Below are 24,342 nucleotides of genomic sequence, written 5' to 3'. Positions count from 1 at the left end.
TCTATTTCCAAGAAACCCAACCTAAGACAAAAGGAGAGTGGGTTAGGGCAGTGCCTCCCCTTAAAAATATTCTCAAAGCCCAGTAAAGGTATAAAATTATCTAAAGCACATTTAGAAGGTGAATGTTCTCTAGAGACAGTTGAAGCAGGGAGTAGGCTATTTGGACAATTGGGTAATTATGGTGGAAGGGAAGAGGAGGTAGATACCTACAGGAAAATGTGGTCTATAATTAAGAAGAAAGACAAGAGATAGAACTTCTAGTGCCTAAAGACAGGTCACATTGATGTGTTGCTTGCCCCTGTTATGGAGCTGGAGAACACTGGCAATTGAGGCCAGGCCCAGCCCACCTGATTCTTATTCTCCAGGAAATGGTAGATATTGCTAGAGGCACATGTGGAGGGCTAAGGGTTCAGATACATCTCTCAAGGGAGAAATCAAAGTTAAGTGAACAGCTTCATTTTCTGTGAAAAACCAATGGAAGTGTTTGAGAGATAGTGAATATGTCTGGCCAGAGTTGCTGGAGACACTAGGGTAACAAGGATAGAGGCATCAGGTTTAGAATCTTAGGTTGAAATCCTGACTCTTTCCCTTCCTAGGTAGTGTCTTTGGTTAATTTACTTGATTTCTTTGAGACCAGTAAATTGGAGATAATATCAAACGACAGTTGTAAGAATTAAACAATATATGTAATACACTTAACACAGTGTGCAGTAGGTATTAAATACGTAGGTAATTATTTATTTGTATGATGAGAGAATGTTGTACCAGTACCCATGTGACTGCTGGCATGAAATACCTTAGCCTCAGCAGTGGCTCCATAGCTCCTTCCTCCATTCCAGGACATTGAAGATGATATTAAATAGAGTTTCTCTAGCGGAGCTGAATTACAAAGTACAGATCTATTCTAGGGCATGAATTATCTTCTTCCTTTCTCACGGCTTTGTGGAGTCATTACTTGGATATGTAAATATTTGCCTGCGAAATGGTAAGCATAATTTATGCAATTCACTGAAATCCTAAGGTTCGTGTGAGGCTGTAACTCTTAGGCCCACAGAAAGTCACTGAGGATTTGTTGTATTTTAATGTCATCTGTTGCTTTCCTTATCTAATATTTAATTTAAAGTAGAGTAGTTAGCACTCTCTATGTAAGTTTAAAACAAAGCTCTTTTCAAACCAGAGCAGTCAGTAAGCAGCAAAGTGGATGTTCCCATTAGGTATGCTGATCAGGCACAGGCATGGGAACCACAGAACTTAAAGTCGGTGGATATCTGAACCTCTATTGCCTCAACCCATTACTCCTTTGAAGAGTAGCTGGAAGGGTGAGGGACTTGCCAAGAGACCTACAGCTTCGTAGTGAAAAGACAGATCATGACCAGTGTCTTCAGAACTCTCTCCACTGCACTAGACAACCTATGAAATCCATCCCTGAAAAGACACAGACATGATGAGCTAGTGGTGGCCTTCCAGGTGCATGTACACACGGACTGTCAATTGATCAGTTCAGTATGTTATACACACCCACCCACACATACTCCTGGACACAGCTTAGGTGCATAACAACTCAAAAGAGAACTTTGAATCTCATAGGCATTAGTATAATTTAGAGATGGAATCAAAACAATTGTTTCCAGTTTACATAAACACTTTACTCTTTAACGGGAATAAAGTACTGCCAAAGCTATGAAACTAGAAGGATATTTTTGCCTGAGGGGGAAAATTAGCTTTACTATCAGAAAGTTAATGGTTATAAAATAAGTATTTGTTTATATCCATAAAGTTGTCAACATAGAGTATGATGACTAAAAACTAGCATTAACTAAATGGAAGGGATTCTGAAATATACGTCTTTCAAAAAATGTGTATCAGAGCTACTGTGGAACAAAATATCTCTATTTCTTATTGAGAGGCCCTCCTGTACTGTTATATGGGCAGTTTCTGAATTGGGTGGCGCCTGTTTGCCTTGTCACATCCCTCTTCATCCATGACCCTATTTTGGTTCTAAAGGACTGATCTTGTCAGATAAGATAATCCAGCTTCCACCCCCGCAGCTTTTGTTTGGATTTGGTCAGTGAGAGGCTTTGGCAGGAGGTCAGATGATGGGGAGAGAGTGAGGATGGGGTATTTATTTCCAGGGCTCCTTTCCTGTGGTGCTGCAGGTGGACTGTTTCTGTAACCTTCCACCTGTGATCATAGCTCCTGTCAGGCATCCTTCTACCATCATGACTCTCAATAGGCTAGCTTTGGCATAGGAGTGGTAATGGCTTCTCCTGTTGTCAATCCTAGGCTCTTTCACCATCCCTGTGGCTTCTCTTAATCCCATCTTTTACTCTTTTGTAAATGGTACTTTAATTAAAATCTCTTCAATTACCTTTTTTGGATTGTGTCTTAAGTTTCCTACAAGTACTTTGATTGATCCAGATATGCACCTAATTTGTACCCACACAGCAATATATTGTCAGTACATATCTTAAAGTCTTCAGGGACTTCTTATTTGCTTGTTGTGTTTCCCAACTATACTGTAATAGACTCAAATCTATATATACAGCCACGTTGCCATATCCAAGAGGCAGTCACCTTATATCTGTCCTCTCAACCAGGCCAAAACTTAAAAAATACATCTTATTTCGTTTCTTCTCTTTTCCTCTTTCACGGTAATTTCTCTGACCATCTATAGTTACTACTTGGCCTTCAGAAATAGTTTTTGAGTCATGAACTCCTTTGTGAATCAGAGGAAAATATAATTCCCCTTTTCAGAAAAGTATATACACATACACAACAAATTTGCATATAATTATGGTTTCTCCTATTGAACTGGAAGTTGATTTTGTTCAGAGAATATTTTCCTCATGGAAAAAGCCATGTAAATTTAGTGGTGATTTTCAGGAAATAATCAAGATGAATCTAAACTGTGTAAAATAAATAAATAAATAAAATCCTAAGAGTAAACATTAACTCTGTACAAATTAAGCCATCTGATGTTAAACTTGAAAAAGAGACTGACATAGCAATGTGAAAGTTATCTTGGACACTCAATTGATTTTGACATTTTTATTTTGATGGCAGCTGGTACTAAAACCTGTGACTCAAAGGTACATTGCGGTCAAAGAACATCAGAATTCTCCAAGACTCTCTTGGGTTTAATTTGTGTAGCATCATTTCCTTTTTCTTCAAATCAGTGAGGTTACCTTGCAAAGCTGGCGTTACCAATTCTCTCTATGCCAGGAAAAAAATGATTATGGGATTGTGTTTAAGCTTTAAAGTTGTCTCAGTGGAAGAAATCTGCATGGGAACTCTTCAGTGTTTTCAGTTATTTTCAGATTTCCTTCTGCAGGGAAGCTGTGAAGGCCTAACCTGCAGAAACACTTTCACAAGCACCTGAAAGTTGGCGTGCATGTCTGCTTGCGATTTCAGTTTTCAGACAGGAGGTTGGACTTGATTTGATCAATTAGGATGTTTCTGGCTGCAAGTACAAAAGCCCGAGTCAACGATGAATTATACAGTAAAGAAGTTTATTATCTCACATAACAGAGAGTTCAGAAGTAGAGTCAGCTTTGGTCAGGGTGGTGACTCAGTGATCCATAATGTTATCAAGACATAAATTCTTTCCATATTTCTGCTCCGTTAGACAGCCTGGAATTCAGATTGCTTCTCCTATGGTTACAAGTCACCTACCAGGAGAATCTGATGTAACATATGTTCTTAACATTGTAAAAGAGAGTTCTTCCGCTAACTATGATTGGACCAATGCAGGTCATGTAATTTCTCCTCTACCTACCACAGTAGCCAGAACAATGTCATGTGCTGACTGGCTTCAACTAAGGAGGGACAATTTGGCAATGAGATTTGTTTTCCTCAGTCATTTGGTGAGTGGGGGAAAGAAAGAATGTCCAAACTAAAATCAGGATTTCATTAGGAAAGAATAAAGTGAAATGAATGTTGGGAAAGTAACTAATGTGCCCTACTGATCTTTGCAGTAGCATCTACAATAACATCTGTAGGAAGCATATAGAATGATTTACTTCAGCAAAAATATCTGCTAATTAAACTAATCATGGAATAAATCTTCATCAAATTGTTCTGTGAATAAAAGACACTATCAAGAGAGTAAACAGACAACCTACAGAATGGGAAAAAATATTCGAAAATTATGCATCTGACAAAGGAATTTAAGCAAATCAACAAGCAAAAACCAAATAACCCCATTTAAAAATGGGCAAAGGATATTAATAGACACGTCTTAAGGGGAGAGATATAAGCAGCCAACAAACATATGAAAAAATACTCCACATCACTAATCATCAGAGAAATGTAAATTGAAATCATAATCACAATTCTGAGATACCATTTCAGCCATTCATTCAGAATGACTATTATATTAAAAAGTCAAAAAACAACATATGCTAGTGAGGCTCTGGAGAAAAGGGAACGCTTACACACTGTTGGTGGGAATGTAAATTAGTTCAGCCATTGTGGAAAGCAGTTTGGAGATTTCTCAAACAACTTAGAGCTACCATTTGACCCAGCAATCCCATTACTAGGTAAAAAACCAAAGGAAAATAGATCATTATACCAAAAAGACACATGCACTCATATGTTCATTTCCTCGCTATTCAAGATAAAAAAGACATGGAATCATCCTTAGGTGTCCATCAGTTGTGGATTGGATAAAGAGAATGTGTTACATATACATGGAATACTATGCAACCATAAAAAGAATGAAATAATGTCCTTTGCAGCACCATGGATGGAGCTGGGGGCCATAATCCTAAGCAAATTAATGTAGGAACATAAAACCAAATCCATATGTTATCACTTATAAGCGGGAGCTAAACATTGAGTACCCACCGACACAAACGTGGGAACAACAGACACTGTGAACTACCAGAGGAGGGAGAGGGGAAAGGGGGCATGGACTGAAAAACCACCTATTGGGTACTAAGCTTACTCCCTGAGTGTAACATACCCGTGTAACAAACCTGCAGATGTGTACCCCACACCTATAATAAAAGTTAAGAGGGAAAAAAAGAAATTGGCAATATTAAGGTTTTCATACAGTATTAGAAAGTGTCACAATAAAGGTAGTTAATAGAGGATCTTAAAAAAATTGTTCTAAGAATGGATATTCTTTTTCTCTAAAAGGAGCAAAAATTTTCCCTTAAGTTTTATTATGTTTCAAAAACTACTTTTTGGAAATCCAGCAAACTTAGGTCTATAATGAAGAATACAAAGAGAATATTCAGGTATGCTTTTGAATTCAAAGTGATGAAAAGGCAATGATTTCATAACCTGGATTTGACAAGATCCTAGCATTAGACAAGACATTTTTCTGGATTGTTGGTAGGGGATTGAGTCAGACACATTGACGTGATGAGATGTGTAGTTTCTTTCTTTATAAAAGCAGCAAAATCAGATGTGATGCTAATGCTGCAGGCATTCTATTTATACGTATATCAATATTTTTCTTCAACAAAGTTTTGATCAACCAAGAACTCTTTCACCACCTTGGAGATGTTGATGTGTGGTGTCCAAAACTGATGCTCCAAACAGCAATTATTTAAAGATGTCAGGAAGCAAATATGTAGACAAAAATTCAGAAGTTGGCTTCTCAAAAAGCATATGAACAAACAGTTTCTCCATTACTGGCTTAGACATGGAAGTGATTTTGGAGTAGGTAACTTTTTTTATTTTGACAGTAGCACTGCTTTGGGGCTGATAATAAAGTTGGCACCCTTTGCCATGGGATTTGGTGGCTAAGTTAGACGCTCCTGAATGCCGCTCCCACTACTTTCTTTTCACATTTCTCCCATTTAGCATCCCACCTGTGGTTTTTCTCTCCCAGATCACCCTTTCCATTTCCCTTCTTGCTACTGTCCTCATTCCGACCTTTTCTTTTTCTTATTTACTCATCCCTCTCCCTCCTGTTTTCCATAACATCTTCCTTGTATTTCCTTTGTTTCTGTCATCAGTCTTGTGGAAGAATCTTTCCAGCAACAGAATACAATAGTCAGTGTTTTCCTTGAAAAATATTAGTACTTTTATTATCCTTTGCCAATTTTGATCCACAGAGGATTGAGCAAGAGTGAAAGAAACTTTCATGGTGAAGGAATGGGAGAGTGTGTGTGTGTATGTGTGTGTGGTGTGTGTATGTGTGTCTCAGAGAGAGAGAGAGAGAGAGAGAAAGAGTGAAATTTAATAAAAAAGTGATACACTTTTTCTTGTAAGCAATGATTATATTGATGACTGGTCTGGTCTGACAGGCAGAAAAGAAGGAAAGGAATCACTTTTCCATGAGTGTGTTTCAAGTATGCTAATGAATTCAGGTTTGGCCAAGGACCTTAGGTATTAGGATGTTCCTAGACTAAAAATCCTACCAGTATCTCTTTTTTCTTTAACTAAAAATTTTTATTATTTGTAATCAGAGTGAGAGGATGTGTATGTATGGGCATCCTAGTAGAGTGAGGAGGGTACACATATAGGATAGTCCAAAGTGGGGTATCAGAGCCCAAGCAGGGTGACAAGGATATCACAGGGGGTGGGTGGCCTGGCATGGAATTTTCAGAGAATGCACAGGCTTAGGAGAATATACAGATGGAGGGATAGGCGAGAGTAACTTGACATAAGTTTCAGAGACTGAACAGAGAGGGGAGGATATCCATGTGCAATCATGACCTGAGTGGAATAAGGAGGATATTTATGTGGGAAGGTGGTAGTTCCAAAGATGGGAGACATATATGGAAGTGTTTAAGTAAGTAACTATATTAAGGATAATGGGAGCCAGGTTTCTCACTATTGGAAATAGGAATTGCAAATATGGAAAGGGAGAAAGCTGGAATAAACTCAATGGAGTTGGAACTTTTAAGTGTGAACTCATGATTTTCAGTACCTATAGGTAGATAATAACTATCTGTGTAAACATGTGTGGATTTATACATGTGTGCACTTATACACATTCCCATGATTTTACGCTCTGTCGACTGAGCAGTCTTTGGAGCAATACTACCCCAAATGCAATAAAAACTCCTAGGACTCAGACCTTGGTTTCTAAATACCATTCTTAAGGGAACCAGGAGTCCTTGTAGAACTATGGATGAGTCCAGGTTGGGGGAAGAGAAAATACGAATGATCTTGGAACATCTTATGACATAAAGCAAAGAAATGCTCAAAGAATGGTGAGGATGTATCAAAGTAGACAGGAACCACTTTGAAGGGGTTTCCACTGGCCAAATCTGGTCAATTTCAGGTTCAAAAGAAATAATGATAGTAATGGATTAGAGCTCATAGAATAAAATAAACAGTGAGTCCATACTGACAAAAAATAAGTGAACGAATAAAAGTTTCAAAATATATCTCCATAAAATATCATTAATTACACAGGGGAAAAGAGTAACTTCAAAGTTGAGAAGACTGGCAGAAATCATCTTAAGCAATCAAAGTGAGCATAACTAATAATAGAACAAATTGCAATCATGCACCATTTAATAAGAACAAATCATCACTTCTGTGATATTTCTACTGAAGGTGTGTAAACTGGATCTAGTCATGAGGAGACACTAGACAAACCCAAATTGATGAGTACTCTATTAGTCTGTATTTTCTAAATTGTCAAGGTCATGAAATTTAAGACTGAGACCCCATTCCATATTGAATGAGATTAAAGAGATGATAATTAAATGCAACACTTGATTCTGAACAGGATCCTTTTTCTATAAATAACATTACTGGACTGAGGAATAGATGGCTTTAATGTTTCAATATTAATTTTCTGATTTTGAAGGTTGTACTGTAGTTACATAAAGAATGTCTCATTTCTTTGCAGGAAATACACACAGAAGTATTCAGCTGCGATGGAGCATTAGGCTGGCAATTTACTCTCAAGTGGTTTAAAAAAGTTCTCTGTATTGCAATTTTGATTGTTTCAAAATAAAAAAAATATATATGTGTGTATATATATATATATATATACATGAAAAAGTTAAAAACATAAAAATCAAAGGAGGGAAAATTACTTCCAGCTGTGGGTATAAGAAGAGTTTTATGGAGAAGGAGATGTTTGAATGGGAAGTTGAAGGATAGAAGGATCTGGTCAAGCAGAGGTGAAGGAGATTTATTCTAGGCAGAGAATACACATGGGCCGTGTGGACTTGTGACTGGCCAGTGGGTTCTCTACCCTCAGAAAATAGAAATTGTTGGAGAGTCTAAGATGGGCTTCAGCAAGGCAGTTTATTGCGGCTTTCACCTGAAGCAGAAAGGGAAACTACAGCAGCAAGAGATCTGCTGTTGGCTTCCTGAAAGTGGGTTAGCTTGAACTTTTATTCTTTCTAAGCTCTCTTGCAGGTGACATTATTGCATGTTTGCATGGTCTGTTGGCTGCAGCTGTGCAGTCTCTTGTCATGCTTCTTTATATGTCCCATGTCTCATTAACATCTTAAATGTCCTCCCTGGGCTTTGTGATTTTTACTATTAAATTGAAGCAAAGGTTAAGTTAGGGTGAGCTAAGACCCTACAGAACATATGTATTTGGGGAGGGTCTTTTGGAAAGTCTCTATGCTGATGGCCAGGACATTTGTGGTTACAGTGCTCTATCTCTTTTAGGTCTGACTGATTGATTTTATGAGACTCGGTGGCTGCAAGGTTATGGAGCTGGGTATAGCTGTAATCAGCACAGTACGAAAAGAAGTGGGGAGAGATCCCCTCTCCTGCTTTCCCTGTCAGCCTCAGACTTACTGAATTTCCCACTCAGCTACACACACAGACACACAGACACACACAGCCACTGCCTTTGTTCTGGCTCATTATTTCTTGCTCAGACTATTGCAACAGCCTCCTGATAGGTCTTCCAGCCTTCAGACAAGGAGCATAGAACCTACTGTGGAGTTAAAAGCCAAGGATTTAAAAGGAGAAGGTGGAAGGTAGAATGAAGATGCATTTTTTTCCCTCCAGGAAAGTAAATCCTACTAAATAGTAAGGAGGTATCCAACCTTGCTAGAGAATTTCTATATTATAGACCAAGCTGTGAAATACAACTGTAATAAAGAACTAGCTAAATAGAAACAGCAGCGGTACAATGTGCTCCTGTGTTCAAGCCTCTTTTTAGAAACCATCTTGTAAAGAGTGCTGTTTACCTAATCTGCCTGCTCTGGGAACTAGGATCTAGTTATGAAAACAGAATTTATTCCGATAAAAGTTATACAGATTTATTACAGAAACTCAAGATGATTTAGCAGTAAGTAAAATGAGAAGTAAAAATCATCTATATGCCATAACCCCAATAATCACTGGCAGATTTTCTTCCAGAGTTCCCCCAACTCACATACACACTCATATAGCTATCTGGGATAATTCAGATATGATTTTTAAAGTCACAGATATGCCATTATTAGAAATTTAGATTTTTTCCCCTGCAATAAATAGTGCTGCAATGACATATATCTTTTTTGTGTCTTTATTTTTTAATATAACCTCTCAAATGGTAATAGAGTAAAATGCTAACTATTTCAAGGCTTTTTATGCAACTTGGAAAACTGCCCTATACAACAATATTTCATCGTGTACAACCACCAGTTGTAATGAGAAGATGAGAAGAGCCTTGCAAAAGTTGGTTACTTCACTCAGTTTAGGTAACCTTTTTTTTTCCCCTGAAAATACCGAACAACACCTTTAAGTGTTCGGCATGAACTGTAACCCCTGCATAGCTAAGAATGTAAGGGATGAAAAAATGCATAAATAATTTTTAATGCATTTTACTAACAGAATTTAAGCAGCATTAACTTATGAATAGAATGAATAATGTTTCAGCCATTATTTGTGCTATTTTAAGATAGCAATTGAAACATGAGAATATTCAAGTAATATAAAATTTTATACTTAATGAAAATTCCACCAACTAAAGTAGGTAAGATTGCTTTTAATTATTGCAAAATAAAAAAATATAATGCTCTGTTTAAAATCATAATAATGCAATAGAACAAAAATTTTCTTATATTCCATTGACATTCACCCCTCAATTATCTGCTTGTGGGTTATCTGCTTTGTAGATTATATGAAGTAAATTTTAAGGACATCTAAAAATGGTTTCTAGAAAACCAGATAGTGTATGTTCTTACTTATAAGTGGGAGCTAAACATTGGGTATACATGGATACAAAGATGGAAATAATAGACACTGGGGATTCCAAAAGAGGGGAGAGAAGGAGGGGGACAAGGTTTGAAAAACTACCTATGTTCACTACTTGGGCAATGGGATCTCTAGAGCCCAAACCTCAGTATCTTGCAATACTCCCATGTAAAAACCTGCACATCCCCTCTAAATCTAAAATAAAATAAAATTTTAAAATACAATGATTTCTGTTCATGACCAGCACAATAATTATCTTTTTTGTCATCCAGTTAACATATGCTCAGACAATCCAAACTCATTTTTTTTTTGCCGCTGGAGGCAAAATGAAATTAGGAAGGAAAATTTACTGCTGAACTGATCATACAACAAGGTCTCCAAACACATACCAATGACTTTTGATTATCCACAATTTTACATTCTCTCATTAGCAGAGGCAATTGGAAGCTAAATGAAACAATTTTATTTGCAGAAATCAGAGTAATTGCTCATATCCATGATGCCTTTCTTTTAGAGTTTAGAGAGTTCGTAGTTTTTATAATCCATAAAGTTTCTGAAGAACAGTGAGGCTACAGGAGAAAAGATGTGAAATAATCAGCTCTAACAGAGAATAAGTATTTGATATGTGCTGTTATATTATTATCATTTTATTTTTTTTTCCAATTTGAAAACAGTTACTGTTTATTAATGGACTAGATTACAAAAATAATCATGGTAGACACCTTAGTTCATTCCTCTAATAAGCCTGTTGATCTGGTCTTCTCTGTTGCCAGCATCTCCACCTTCTATAAAATGAGTGGTCTTTTCTTCGTTCGTCCTCACGGAGGGGATAATTTGGAGAGCCACAAGAAGTTATTTGCTTCCTTGAAGTGTTTTCCAACAGTATAGATCTCATGAATCAGATCTTGCCAGCAGATGATGCCACAATTGCCAAGAGATTGAGCAAAGTGTTATCTGTCAAGACGATTATTGATTTTGCCTTAACACTGTTGTAGATGTGTTCATTTACTGACTTCAGGTTTGGGTACCCTCATGCAATAAGTGGCTCTACAAGCCTCAGTATGTTACCTGAAGCCTTGCTGAGCTTAACAAAGGTTCCATTGAAGATCCGACAAAGGTGAAGAAGCTGCAATAATACCTTTCAGACCTTTGGGGACACATCATTGGTACTTCTGATCCTGATGATAAATGCCAGTTTGGATTCTGCAGGTATATAGAGGTTGCCAGGTTTTCTTGCCACTTTGGCCATTCGAATCTCATTCTGTCCATCCGCCTGTATTCCTTGTGATAGTGCTTCAGTTTTTCACAGATAAGCTTTCTCCTTGCCTTTACAAGTATCTTTTGGGCAAACTTCTTTCTCAGGCGCTTGATCGTTAGCTCTGCAAAATTTCTTTGCTTTTTCTTGAGTTTTTTTTGGCAAAGCAGGAACCTTCTTCTCTTTGGCACACTCCTTGGTTCTGGCAATAAAAGAGGGTATCATCACCATTTTAATATCAAACCTCAAAGCATTGCCATTTTACAGGTGAGCAAACCAAGGATTTGGGCCCAAGTCAGCCTAGATTTGAATCCAGATTCTGCCATCAGTCAGCTCAGTGATCTTTTGCAAGTAGAATATCCATACATGGAAGCAGTTGTTACTTTAGGATTTAAAAGAAGTTTGCCGTATTATTTATTCCCTTTTCCTCGCTGTATATTTATGGAATGCTGTTGTGCTCCAGGAATGGAGCCCTGGGAATACAGTAGCATTAAGACACAGTTTCTTTGCTTAAGAAACAACCTTCAGGAACTGTTAAGAAGTTGCAGTCATTTTCTAGAAGTGACAGAAAATCTAACTTAAAATGATGTGAGGAAGACCAAGGAATTTATTACTTTACATAATGAAATAATCCAGAGATGAGATTGGTTTCCAGTTTGATCCAGGGCTTCACATGGTTTTCTCTGTCCTTCCATTTCTTGGTCCTACTTCATTTTTGGTCCACTCTGCAGACATCTGTTGTTGTAAGATGACTTCTGGTTTGAGTCTTCATTCAGGCTCCCCAGGCCAAGTTTCACTGTGTCACATTAGCTCTCCTTGGGCACATGCCAATCCCTGAACCAATCCCTGGGGTGTGGAGAGTGACTCATATCAAGCCGCTTTGCCTAGGTCATGTGTGGGACATCAGTGGTGGGGTCGAGTCAGTGCCATCAGAAGTACCTGGGCTTAGTGTAAGAGAAGGAGAAGTCATCCAGAGAGAAACTTAGTCACTGAGAGAGATGACTAGAAGCTGAGAGTGAAGAAAAATGTCCACAACAGAGGTGAAAGCTTTGAGACTAGACAATACAATGCACAGAATGCCGCAGGGACCAAAAAATGAACACTTGATTCATTCTTTGCCAAGTCATGGAAGTAGATGGCGGAAAATAATGTTCAAGCTGAAACCTGAAAGGTAATTAGTGAGAAATCTACACTGGGCTAGAGAGGTAGGTAGAGACCAGACCAGAAAAGTCCTGGAGTACATGTGATGCAGCTTGGACTTTATCACATGGGCAGTTGGAACAGGTGTCCTCTCATTACCTTTTATATCATTAAAGTATTTGTTTTGGAGTTGTCCCTACTTTTTCTCTGACATTTTAATCTCTTTTTTCCTCTGTTCCTATTTGCTTCCTTAATTCCAAGTAGGCACCCCTCCTGCTTCCTGCATATTGCTTTTTCTGTGTTTCTTGCCCCACACATCTGCTTGAATTCAGTAGGTTATTATCAACCATCAATGCTAGTGAATCAACCCCGGGGAATGTCTACATTTCTAAACTGAAAAATGATGACTTTTACAAAGCACTTTCCCTACAAGGGAATTTAGTATATGACAGAAGTATTTTAAACTCATGGAAGAAAGGTGAATTATTCATGAGTAGAGTTGGGACCACTTAATAGTCATCTATTAAAAAAATAAAGTTATATCCCTACCTCATAACAAAATAAATACCTAAGGTATTAACAATTTACATAAAAAATCCTAAGTGAAAACTAGGAAGTTTCTTTTTAAAAAATAATCTTGTGCTAATAGAGATGTTTATGAATATGAAACAAAACTTAGAGGCCACAAAAGATTGATTAATACACTAAGTTATTAAAGCTAGATAATTCTGTAAGGTAAAAATACCATTGATGAAAAGGAATGCCACACTAGGAAAAATATTTGCAATTCAGATTATGTAGTAAGGACTAATTTCATCAATATTAAAGGAGTTGCCAAAAACCAATTCAAAAAAGAACACCCACCCCATAAAAGAACTGAAAATATAAATAGAGTTCACAGAAAAGAAGCCACTAATGTTTTTGTTAAACTATGAACTAATGCTTAAGCAATCTTATACTTAGAAGGAATGCAAATGAAACTACCATGAGATTCTGCTATTCACTCATCAGATTATGAAATATCTCAAATTTGGTAACACATCGTGTTGGTGACAGTGTGAGGAAACAGGCACTCATACATTGCTCCTAGGAATTGCAGCCAGTATACATTTTCCAGAGGGAATTTAGCAGCAACTACCAAATTACCAAGGCACATACAGTTTAGCTCAGCAATTCCACTTTTAGGAAATTGTCTTACATATATACTTGCAGCGGTGTTTCTACAAAGATACTTATTGAATTACTGTTTGTACTAGCAGAATTTTTCAGAAACAAACAAAAATTATGACAAAAGTTCTATACATATGCTTTAATAACAGACCAGTTAAATAAATTGTGGTACAATTATATATGGAATAGGATGCAACCATTAAAAATAATAATGCAACATGAAATAACCTCCAAAATATAAGAGAAAATAGGGTGCAGAACAGTGCACATAGTGTGATACCAGGTGAGTAAACTGTATGTTAGTATACTCATTTAATATCTCTGGACTGATATGCAAAAATGTGATTACAGTGACTGCCTTCAGGGAGGGAAACTGATAGCTGAAAGCCAGGTGAGAGGAACAATTGTTTTTTCATATATTACCTATCCAAAAAAATCTCTCCCCTCTCCTTCAGTATGACTGCCCTTTCATGCTCCAACAAATCAGTTGATGCTTCTCTTGAAATAAAATTACCTCTCTTATTCTCACATCTTCCAGAGACTATATGCCAAGTTCTCTAATGAGATAGGTTTATAAAACACTTTGTAATGTATAAAACACTGAACACAAATGAGAAATAACTAGTATTAATACTAGTATAATATCTTGAATTTCGTTAATTTGACAAGTGAAGCATGGAATTGTTGGAGTAGAAAAATAAATTTCCCTGATCCTAAGCTTTTCCGTCTCCTGCGTATTTAATCTGTCCTTGTCAGAGTAAGAAACACATCCTCTCAAAGTTTGGTACAGTGCTTAGCTCACTGTGGGTGTTTAACGAATGTTAAATAATAATAATAGCTATTTATGGATCACTGCACTACTTGATAATACTTTGTCTCCATTGAATTACATCTTTTAGCAAGCCATTTTTAAAATGTATTCCTAACTAAATAATGGTGCAATAATTCACAGTGAGAATTGATATTTATATAAAAAAGAGAACTGGCACAAAACCAATGATATAAACTGCAACTTTCCAATCCCGTCTTGGTGGCGTTAATAATGGTGCCCTTCTGAAGTGTCTTTTCTTCTTTCAAATACCACATTGTAATGGTGATAGGTTGGCTAGAGGGTATAGTCTTCCCAGTTGCTGTTTTTCCCCCTTGCCTTTGCTTCTATATTTGGTGATATGCCATGGGGGAAGGGCATCAAAAGGAATAATAATCTAATTTTAACCTTTAATTGCACTTGCTCTTTAGCTACGTGTCTGGTTTCACAGTCTTTCTGCTCATTATACTATTTCACTCAGCCACGGCTCATGGGTACATGGGGGCTGAGATAAAAGATCCCTGAGGTCCCCTCCAATTCAGAAGCTCTGTGTTTCTCTAGAAAAGATGGACATTTTATGTGCCTTGTATTGTCTCTGGTTATGAAGAATTATATCTGTTCAATAAACTTGAATAAAATATTAACCCTTTAAAAGAATAAAAATTATTTAAATCTTTTAAGAATATGTCCATGCAGCTGAGTTTCAGAAGTCTGGTGTGATGAAAATGCACATTTGTATCTCCAAACCTTCACGTATGTTGGTTATCCTTACTTGAAATACCCTTTCTCTGCCTGGCAAACTCCATCTCAGCATTCCATACTCAGACTGAGCATCACCTCTTTTCTGAATCAGTCCCCAACAAAGGCATGTCAGCAAGTTCCTTCTCAGCTCCCACACCATCTTACACATCCCTGTACTTACCTCCTAGACTCAAGGGATGGGAAGCACAGATCCTACCTCACAACAGGAGGAGATTCAGTCTCATAATGCAAGAAGAGAATGTGTGAGAAAAGATCTTGCTGTGGGAATCTTGGAAAGTCTCCCTCAACTGCCCAAGATTGCAGAACTGGAAAGAGGTAGAGATGAGATTCCATCTGTCTTCTTTAGCTCAGGACCTGTATACTTTGCATTATCCACAGGGCCTCAGTCATTGGATGATGCTAATAACTGGATGGAGAGTTTCCTTTTTTTCATTTAAATAACATTAACTTTCCTGAAAAATCTCAATTATTTCCTTCTCACTTTTCTCTTTCTTCTTGTGTTATAACTTTTTACCTTGGACTCAATCAGTTAAACTGACTTTTATTTTCAGCTGTTTTTCCTTCTTCCCTCTTCTTGGTAATACTATTTCCTACCCAGATCCTGTATTCATTTTTTTTTTCAGACTCTGAAAAATTTGAAACCAGCCATCCTTTCATTTTGTACCACCCTCCAAGAAAGACTGGGTCAGTTAGAACAACTTAGATATAGGGGAACACCATCTATTTTTTTGTGTGGGTGTTAGGGAATTCCTATTTATTTTTTTATTTCCATAGGTTTTTGGGGGAACAGGTGGTGTTTGGTTATATGAATAAGTTCTTTAGTAGTGATTTCTGAGATTTTGGTGCATCCGTCACCCAAGATGTATACACTACATCCAATTTGCAGTCTTTTATCCCTCAGCCCCCTCCCACACTTTCCCCCGAGCCCCCAAAGTCCATTGTATCATTCTTATGCCTTTGCATCCTCATAGCTTAGCTCCCACTTATGAGTGAGGACATACAGTGTTTGGTTTTACATTCCTGAGTCACTTCACTTAGAAAAACAGAGACCATCTATTTGCTATCATTCCTTGAGCTATTTACTTATAGCAAGTTTGTTGTGTGTGTGTATGTGTGTGTGTGTGTGTGTGTGTGTGTGTGTGTGTAGACCCCTGGATGGAATGGTTTGACTCTTGACATTGACGGGGAAGGTGAGGCCTGCAAGAAACCCGCAAGGATAGTGGTCTTCAGCCCTGACTGCACTTTAGAACCACCTGGGAAATTTCTGCAAACTGTTGATGACTCAAACCTATTCCAGAATGATTAAATCAGAATCTATGTGGGTGATGGCTAGGCACAGATATTAAAAGAAACATATAGAACTTCCCAGATGAATAAAATGTGAAACCAAATTTGAGAACCACTGTACTAAGAAGTTCTAGTGTTCTCAGTTGAGAATCATTGAGAACCTCTGAACTGGAACCCATAGAAAGTGGGGGGAGTGGGATAGATTCCATGCCAGGAGTGAGAGCCTCATTATCAGGTAGGAACACTCCTGCAGAGGATGGTGAGACTCTGAGAACTGCTTCGAGTCAATGGCTTGCTCTGTCAGAGGAGCAGTGAGCACACCCAGGACTGATGGAGGAGCCCCTCAGGTGGCTTCAGTGAAGGAGGTGGAAAGCCCTGGGATGCTGAGTCCCTCAAGTCAGATTTGGTCTGGAAGCCCACATATGGCATGGAGTGGGTGCAGTGATAGGGAATTTGACCTATAAAGACAAGGGAAATGAGGCAGAAGGTGATGTTAATTGAGCAGATTTGGTTCTGAAGCAACAGCTCAAACAACAAAATCTGTGGGAGAATGAAGCTCAATAAATTTGAAGAATATGTCTCTGAATATGTTCCTTTTTCTTTCTTTTACTAGTACTATGTTGTTTCCTTTATTAATTTAAAATCATTGACTATAATTTTATGTACAAGTTATAATTCCTATGATTGAAATAATTCATTATTTCAAGGCATTAATATATAAGGAACCTTAAGAATTAATAAACATTAACAATTTGTAACTACTCTTTCATTGAGTTCTTCAGTACTGTGGATCATTGTTTTAAGATGATTTAAAAAATTTTCAAAAACTTTGTTCAAACTGTAACTTATTTCTGTTGTAAGGAGAAGTTGACAACTTAGACAAAGTTTACAACTTCACTGTTTTAAAGAAAGGTTTAATTTAGACAAATGTAACTACCCATGCTTGAAAGAAAATATAAAGGCAGAGAAAGAGAGAAAGAATTTAAGTACTGCCGACAGTTCTGCTATATCACTAAATGAATATATCACCTGCTGTCACATTTTCCTTGTGTCTCACATTGAGAGCATCTTGCCACAGAGTGTGATTCTTGCGTTTATTGCATGGATGGCATATTTAGGCATATATATTACTTACTAAATATAGCCACAACATAAAACTATGCACATATTCATGCACTTAGTACTTTATGAGCAATATGTAGGACTTTTAAGGATAATTGTAAATATTCCTGATTTGTCTTATGTGTTAGTAGTGCAACCTGCCCCATGCCCCCAGATATGATTCCAATGCATATTTTTTCAGTCCTGCAAATGGCCATGTGAGCTTTCTTCGTAGTCACATGATGATTTTGTTTTTCAAACTAGAGGATTGGAGGTTGTTGGGAAGCCTTCCCTAGCAAACCATTGCTCCAGGGAAGGTGCCTCTCTTCTTCTCCATAGCACCCAGTGCAACTTCTTTTCTAGGGTTTTCTAGAATGATGTCCTGAACTGTAGAGTAATTTTTGCTTGTCTGTTTGTCCTACCCCTAAGACTATGAGGGCTTTGAAAATAGTCTGTTTATTGTGTCTCCAGTGCCTAACAGAGAGTTGGGCATATAATAGGTGCTTAATAAGTATAGTCCTACATTGCTTAACATCAGGGACATATTCTAAGAAATGTGTTGTTAGGCAATTTTGTCCTTGTGTGACCATGACAGTGTACTTACCAATCTAGATGGTATAGCCTACTACACACCTAGACCGTATGCTATAGCCTATTTCTCCTAGGCTACAAACGTGTACAGCATGTTACTATACCAAATAATGTAGGCAATTGTAACACAATGGTAAGTATTTGTGTATTTAAACATATTTAAACATAAAAAAGTACAGTAAAAATACAGTATACAAGATGAAAAAATGGTACATCTGTATAGGGCATTTACCATGAATGGAGCTCATGGGACTGAAAGTTACTCTGGGTGAGTCAGCGAGTGAGTGAGGGGTGAGTATGAAGGCCTAGAACATTACTTTACGCTACTGTAGACTTTATAAACACTGTACACTGAGGCTACATTAAATTGATAAATGTTTTATTTTCTTAAATTATAAATTAACCTTAGCTTATTGTAACATTTTTACTTTATAAGTATTTAATTTTTTTAACTTCTTGATTAAAAAAACAGAGCTTAAAACACAAACACAGCTGTACAAAAATATTTTCTTTCCTTACATCCTTATTTTATAAGCTTTCTCCTATTTAAATTTTTTTTGTTTATTTTTAAATTTTTTCTGTTAAAAATTAAGACAAAAATATACACATTAGCCTTGGACTACACAAGGTCAGAATGATCAATATCACTGTCTTCTACCTCCACATCTTATCCCACAGGGAGGTCTTCGGGGCAGTAACATGCATGGCGCTGTCATCTCCTATAATAGTAATGCCTTCTTCTGGAATACCTGCTGAAGGACCTGCCTAAGGCTGTTTTGCAGTTAACATTTTTTTAATGAGTAGAAGGAGCACACTAAAATAACAATGAAAGTATAGTATAGTAAATACAAAAACCGGTAACAGAGATCACGTTTTATGTACTATACATGATTGTATGTAGTATGCTTTTATTTTTATTTTATTTTTTATCTTGTTTTTTGAGACAGGGTCTCGCTCTGTCACCCAGGCTGGAGTGCAGTGGCACGATCTCGGCTCACTGCAATCTCTGCCTTCCAGGTTCAAGTGATTCTCCCACCTCAGCCTCCTGAGAAGCTGGGACTATAGGCATACACCACTACACCCGGCTAACTTTTGTATTTTTGGTAGGGACAGGATTTTACCATGTTGGCCAGGTTGGTCTCAAACTCCTGGCCTCAAGTGATCTGCCCACCTCAGCCTCCCAAACTGTTGGGACTACAGGTGTGAGCCATAGCGCCCAGCCTGTGGTATGCTTTCTTATGACTGGCAGCCCAGTAGGTTTACACCAAATCACCACAAACACATGAGTAATGCATTGTGCCATGATGTTAGGATGTCACTAGGTAATAGGAATTTTCCAGCTCCGTCTTACGGGACCACCATCGTATATGTGGTCTGTTGTTGACCAAAACATTATTATGTGGTGTATGACTGTATTCATAGAACGAATAATTATGTTAATCTCTTCATGTCTATATCTGGCCAGTCTCGAATAGCTGGATAAGATGATTTGCACTGAATCTCTGACATTTCTGACCCAAGTAACTTCAGGAAAATGGGTTTTTATTTTCTTCTTTATGTGCTCCAGGATTGGAGATCACACTACCACATTTTATAAACTGCTCCACTGTACCTAACCAAAAAATTCTCCTTAATGTTCAAACAAAAATCTTACTTGCTTTATTTCCCTTCTTTTTTTACCATGTTCCTCAATGCCAGTCATGAGCCTGTACACCCAGTTCTTGATCTTGTGCCACAAGTTCATGCATTTGTTACTTATCTTCCCTGCTGTGGATGTCAGCCTGTGAGTTCGCTATGACAGCAGAAGCATGCACGTAAGTAACAAAGTGCTAAGAAAATCTGGAGTAACTGGAGGGCTCAGATTTAAAAGGGATTACTCAGATGAAGTTCTGCAAAGGAGCTGAATTTAGACTAGGTTAAAAATGTGAAATCTGTTCTGATCTTCACTTGCCACTCATTTCTGACATGAGAATTCATACAGCTAGGCATGCATTTTTGTGTGCACACGTACATTTGCATGTGCATATGTATGCATTACAAAAACCAAGAGCAACATAAAGGTTACAGTCGGTGCTCAAAGGCATGACCTCATCCCTCTTCTCCTGCTCAGCACACTGCTTCTGTTTCTTCACCGAGTCAGAGCTTCTTAATAGCCATGGAGACACCTCTGGCTAACAATACATGCTGACGCACTTGGCAAAAGAGGGGCATGGAAGTGAATCATTAAATCCGCTGATAAGGAGGAGAAAATTAATTAGAATAACCGGATACTCAGGAAAGGAGTAATAAAATTTTATACCAAGCTTGGGAAAATTAAACTCATATAATTGATTTTATACATTTTAGTGTCATTCAAATGGGATGTGTAAGAATGGGAAAGACATAAAGTCTGGTAAAATAATTAAATTAAAAAAAAATTCTTTTTCTTACCAACCTGACATTATGAACATATATTTTCTTTTGTTTAATATGTGATCCACATTCAGTAGGTTAGCATTATAATAAGGTATGACTTTTAATTGTAAAGGCATGAGGAGATGATTTTAAAACAGATGAAAAAACCCATTTGACTTCCATAGCAACAAGAGATTTTCTGAATCAGTTGAGCAGAAAAAAATATCAAAAGAGAAAAACTGACTCCCCAAATATTGGAAGCTGATTTGAAACCAAAATACTAAAAAACATAATGGTCTTTGGAAATAGGACCAGGCTCTCTTGATAGTTCTTAGCTTCATTTTTATCACTGGCACAATATTATTTTCTATTTATAATTAGATAAACATACGGTACATGTGTAAAGCAATTCAGAATCTGTATTCAGACACCCTATTGTGGGGAAAATAGATTTTTTAAAAAATACAGGTTTTCCATTCTTTAAATGGTAGAAATAAAACCAGCAGTAGTAGTAGATATTTGAAAGCACAAGGGTGCTAACACATATCAGGCATTAGGAGAGGGTTCTGAGGCAACCCAACAGAGTGTCTGAGATTAGACATCCCATGAAATTATAGGGCTAAAGGAGAATCAGAGAGGAAACTGAGGCTTAGGGTTAAGTGACTTGTCCCAAATGATCAAGAGAGGTGTTAAAATCTAGAATTCAGGTTCTCCATGCCTAGCTCAGCCTTTCTTTCATTTATCCTCACTTTCCTGAAGTGGTTGCTCCTGATTCACTTCTCCCACCCACTACAGCTCAACGGATCTTGATTGAACAACCGGGATAACAGAACATTCACCTGAGTTGTGTCATAAAGGGAGCCTAACTGGTGAAGTTCACCAGCTGGAATAATGTAAACCCCAAGTATAAGCTTTTCAAACTTGCCTGGTTTGAATGTGTCTCCAAATTCATATGTTGGAAATTTAATCCCCAATGCAACAGTGTTGGGTGGTAGGACCTTTGGAGAGGTGTTTAGGTCAGGAGGGGTCTGCCTTTATGAATGGATTAATGTCAGTATAAAAAGGGTTATGGGGGGTGGGTTTGCTCTCTTCTGCACTTCCACCATGTGAGGACACAGCATTCATTCCCCTTTTGCCCTTACACTTTTTGCCTTGGGATGGTGCAGCAAGAAGGCCCTCACTAGTCACTATATGATGGCACCTTGATCTTGGTTACCCAGCTTCTAGAACTGTGGGACATACATTTCTATTCTTTATAAATCATCCAATCTTCACTATTCTGTTAAAGCAGCACAAAACAGACCAAGACACCTGCTCAATTTTATCCTGAATTATCTGGATAACTTTCCCAGTGTGCCCCTTCAGTTTGCTTATTTAGACAGTCTGCATTTCAATGTACTTACTTGTACATTGAGTACAATTGGCTGGCTTCCTTACGAGTATGAGGAATATAGTGGCATTAAGGAAGAGGGTCTCTGTAGACACAGCTGGGGATTCAGAGACGCCTTATCTTTGCCTACAGCTTTATCTATATGCACTTGGCTGATATGGGGCTGCGAGGAAAGGGCTCCTATGGCTGAACATGAAGTGATCTTCTGACACTTGCATAAAAGAGGATTAACAGAGATTCAAAATTTGTCAGGAGGTTACACAAAACTTGCCCCTTCTTTCTCACACAATGTCTGTTTCTAATTTTTTCACCACAGGATATTCTCTGTGTTACCTACACAGCTGAGGCTCCAGCTGAGGTTCTGTCATCTGCCCAGGATAATGAATTTTGTGTTTCAACCTGGCTAGGCAATGGTACCCAGATTAGTCAAAACACTAGTCGCTGGAGTGCAGTGGCAGGATCTCCACTCACTGTAGCCTTGACCATCTGGGTTCAAGCATTTCTCGTGCCTCTGCCTCCCGAATAGCTGGGGACTACATACAGGCGCCAGGGTGCCTGGCTAATTATTGTATTTTTTTTTTTTTTTTTTTTGTAGAAACAGGGTTTCATCATGTTGCCCAGGCTGGTCTCGAACTCTGAGCTCAGGTGATACACCCGCCTCAGCCTCCCAGAGTGCTGTGATTACAGGTGTGAGCCACAGTGCTCGGCTGAGTGTTTTTTCTTTTCTTTTTTTTTTTTAAGATGAGATTAACATTTAAACTTAAAGTAGACTTTGGGTAAAGCAGATTATCCTCCGTAATGTGGTAGGCCTCCTGCAGTCAGTTGAAGACCTCAAGAGAAAAAAGACTGAGTTTCCCCAAGGAAGAGGGAAATCTGCCTCTAGACTGTCTTCAGACTTGAGTTGCAACGTCAGCTCTTCCCTGGGTCTCCAGCCTACCGGCCTACCCTGCAAATTTTGAACTTGCCAGACTCCACAACTGTGTGAGCCAATTTCTTAACATCAATCTCTCTCTCACACACACACACACACACACACACACACACACACAATTGGTTCTGTTTCTCTGGAGAGCCCTGATTAATACCTTGTCTTATGCTGTGTGGGAGCTGGGCCAACATCTGGTTGGTAGACACTTCCTGTTCAGAGTCTGCGGCTGCTAGGATCTTCCACCAGGCAAATTTTCTCTTGCATCTCTGGAAACAAATGTCTCCTCTAACAAATAAGAAAGGGAACTTTGGAAGCAGGTGTAAAACTTGGGCACATTGCTATTTTTGCTTGCAGTCCCTGCTCCTTCAGAGTTTTACAGCAGACAATAATGGGACAAGGACATTTGTCTCATTCATTATTACATTTATTCAAATATTTTTTGAGCATCTACTCAATGCTTGATTCTCCTGTAGGCACTGGAGATGAAAACTGAACAAGATTGATGAGACTCCTGCCCTCATAATGCCTATATTCTAGTTGGGAGAGAAGAGAGGCCAACAGATACTTATTAATTTTGGATTATGGCGAGTATCGTGAGGGAAAAAACGGAAACAGAAACAGACTGGAAGAAGAGAGGGCACTTTAGACAGAATGTTTGGGATCATTGTGAGGAGCTGGCATTTAAGTATAGGCACATGGGCTTCTCCCATGAGCTCGTAAATTAAAAATGCCTCTATTGGTCAGGGAATGCATGCCTCCTGCCCACTCCCAGTTAAGAACAATTTAAAAAATTAAATAGCATGGGGATATAGCCTGAGTTTAAAACATTTTACTATTATGGAAGTATATATTACTAAAGGTGACAGGCCCCCTCTCTGCTCACACTCCACTCACCTTCCATGGGTTACCAGCATCCACCATTGTGCTCCTGTAGGCTTTTGCCCATGCATTTCCAGGCACATGAGATCTCGATATGCAAGCTATGTTTTACTTCGTTATGTCCTTTTTTTCCATTTAACAATATCTTTGAAACCTTTTCATGCAAATGCATAAAAATCTTTTCCTTACTGTGAAGATAATTTATTTTGTAAGAAATTGTAAAACAAATGGAAAATATTAAACATTCAGATACATTGATTCAGAAGATAGGTGGGTGGCACTGTGATTTTTCTTCAGTGCCAAGTGACTGAGATGTTGGGGCTCAGGTATTCATGGACAGTCCCTTAAAAGTTAAAAGGTAAGGTGAAATATGACAGTGTAAGGGAAAGCTCATCAGAAATTCTGGGATTTAATTCTAACAATGTTTCATAAAAACACAGATGGCCTTGGCCAGAATATATGGTAAGAAACTTTCAAATGTCCTAATAAATAGAGGTTATTGTACATAGCTATTTGGAGAAAAA

At 38.0% G+C, this 24,342-nt stretch overlaps 1 protein-coding gene across 2 annotated transcripts in view; it reads right to left on the bottom strand.

The window, feature by feature from the left end:
• The window catches only part of HTR1E (5-hydroxytryptamine receptor 1E), an 85,414-nt gene that overhangs the window by 36,418 nt on the left and 24,654 nt on the right, over positions 1-24,342 (bottom strand). The gene's annotated exons all lie outside the window — the stretch shown is intronic.

The sequence above is a fragment of the Macaca thibetana genome, chromosome 4, assembly GCF_024542745.1.
Source record: "Macaca thibetana thibetana isolate TM-01 chromosome 4, ASM2454274v1, whole genome shotgun sequence".
NCBI classification, from domain to species: domain Eukaryota; kingdom Metazoa; phylum Chordata; class Mammalia; order Primates; family Cercopithecidae; genus Macaca; species Macaca thibetana.
Note: the sequence above shows the minus strand (reverse complement) of the source record. Positions and strands in the feature narration are given on the sequence as shown.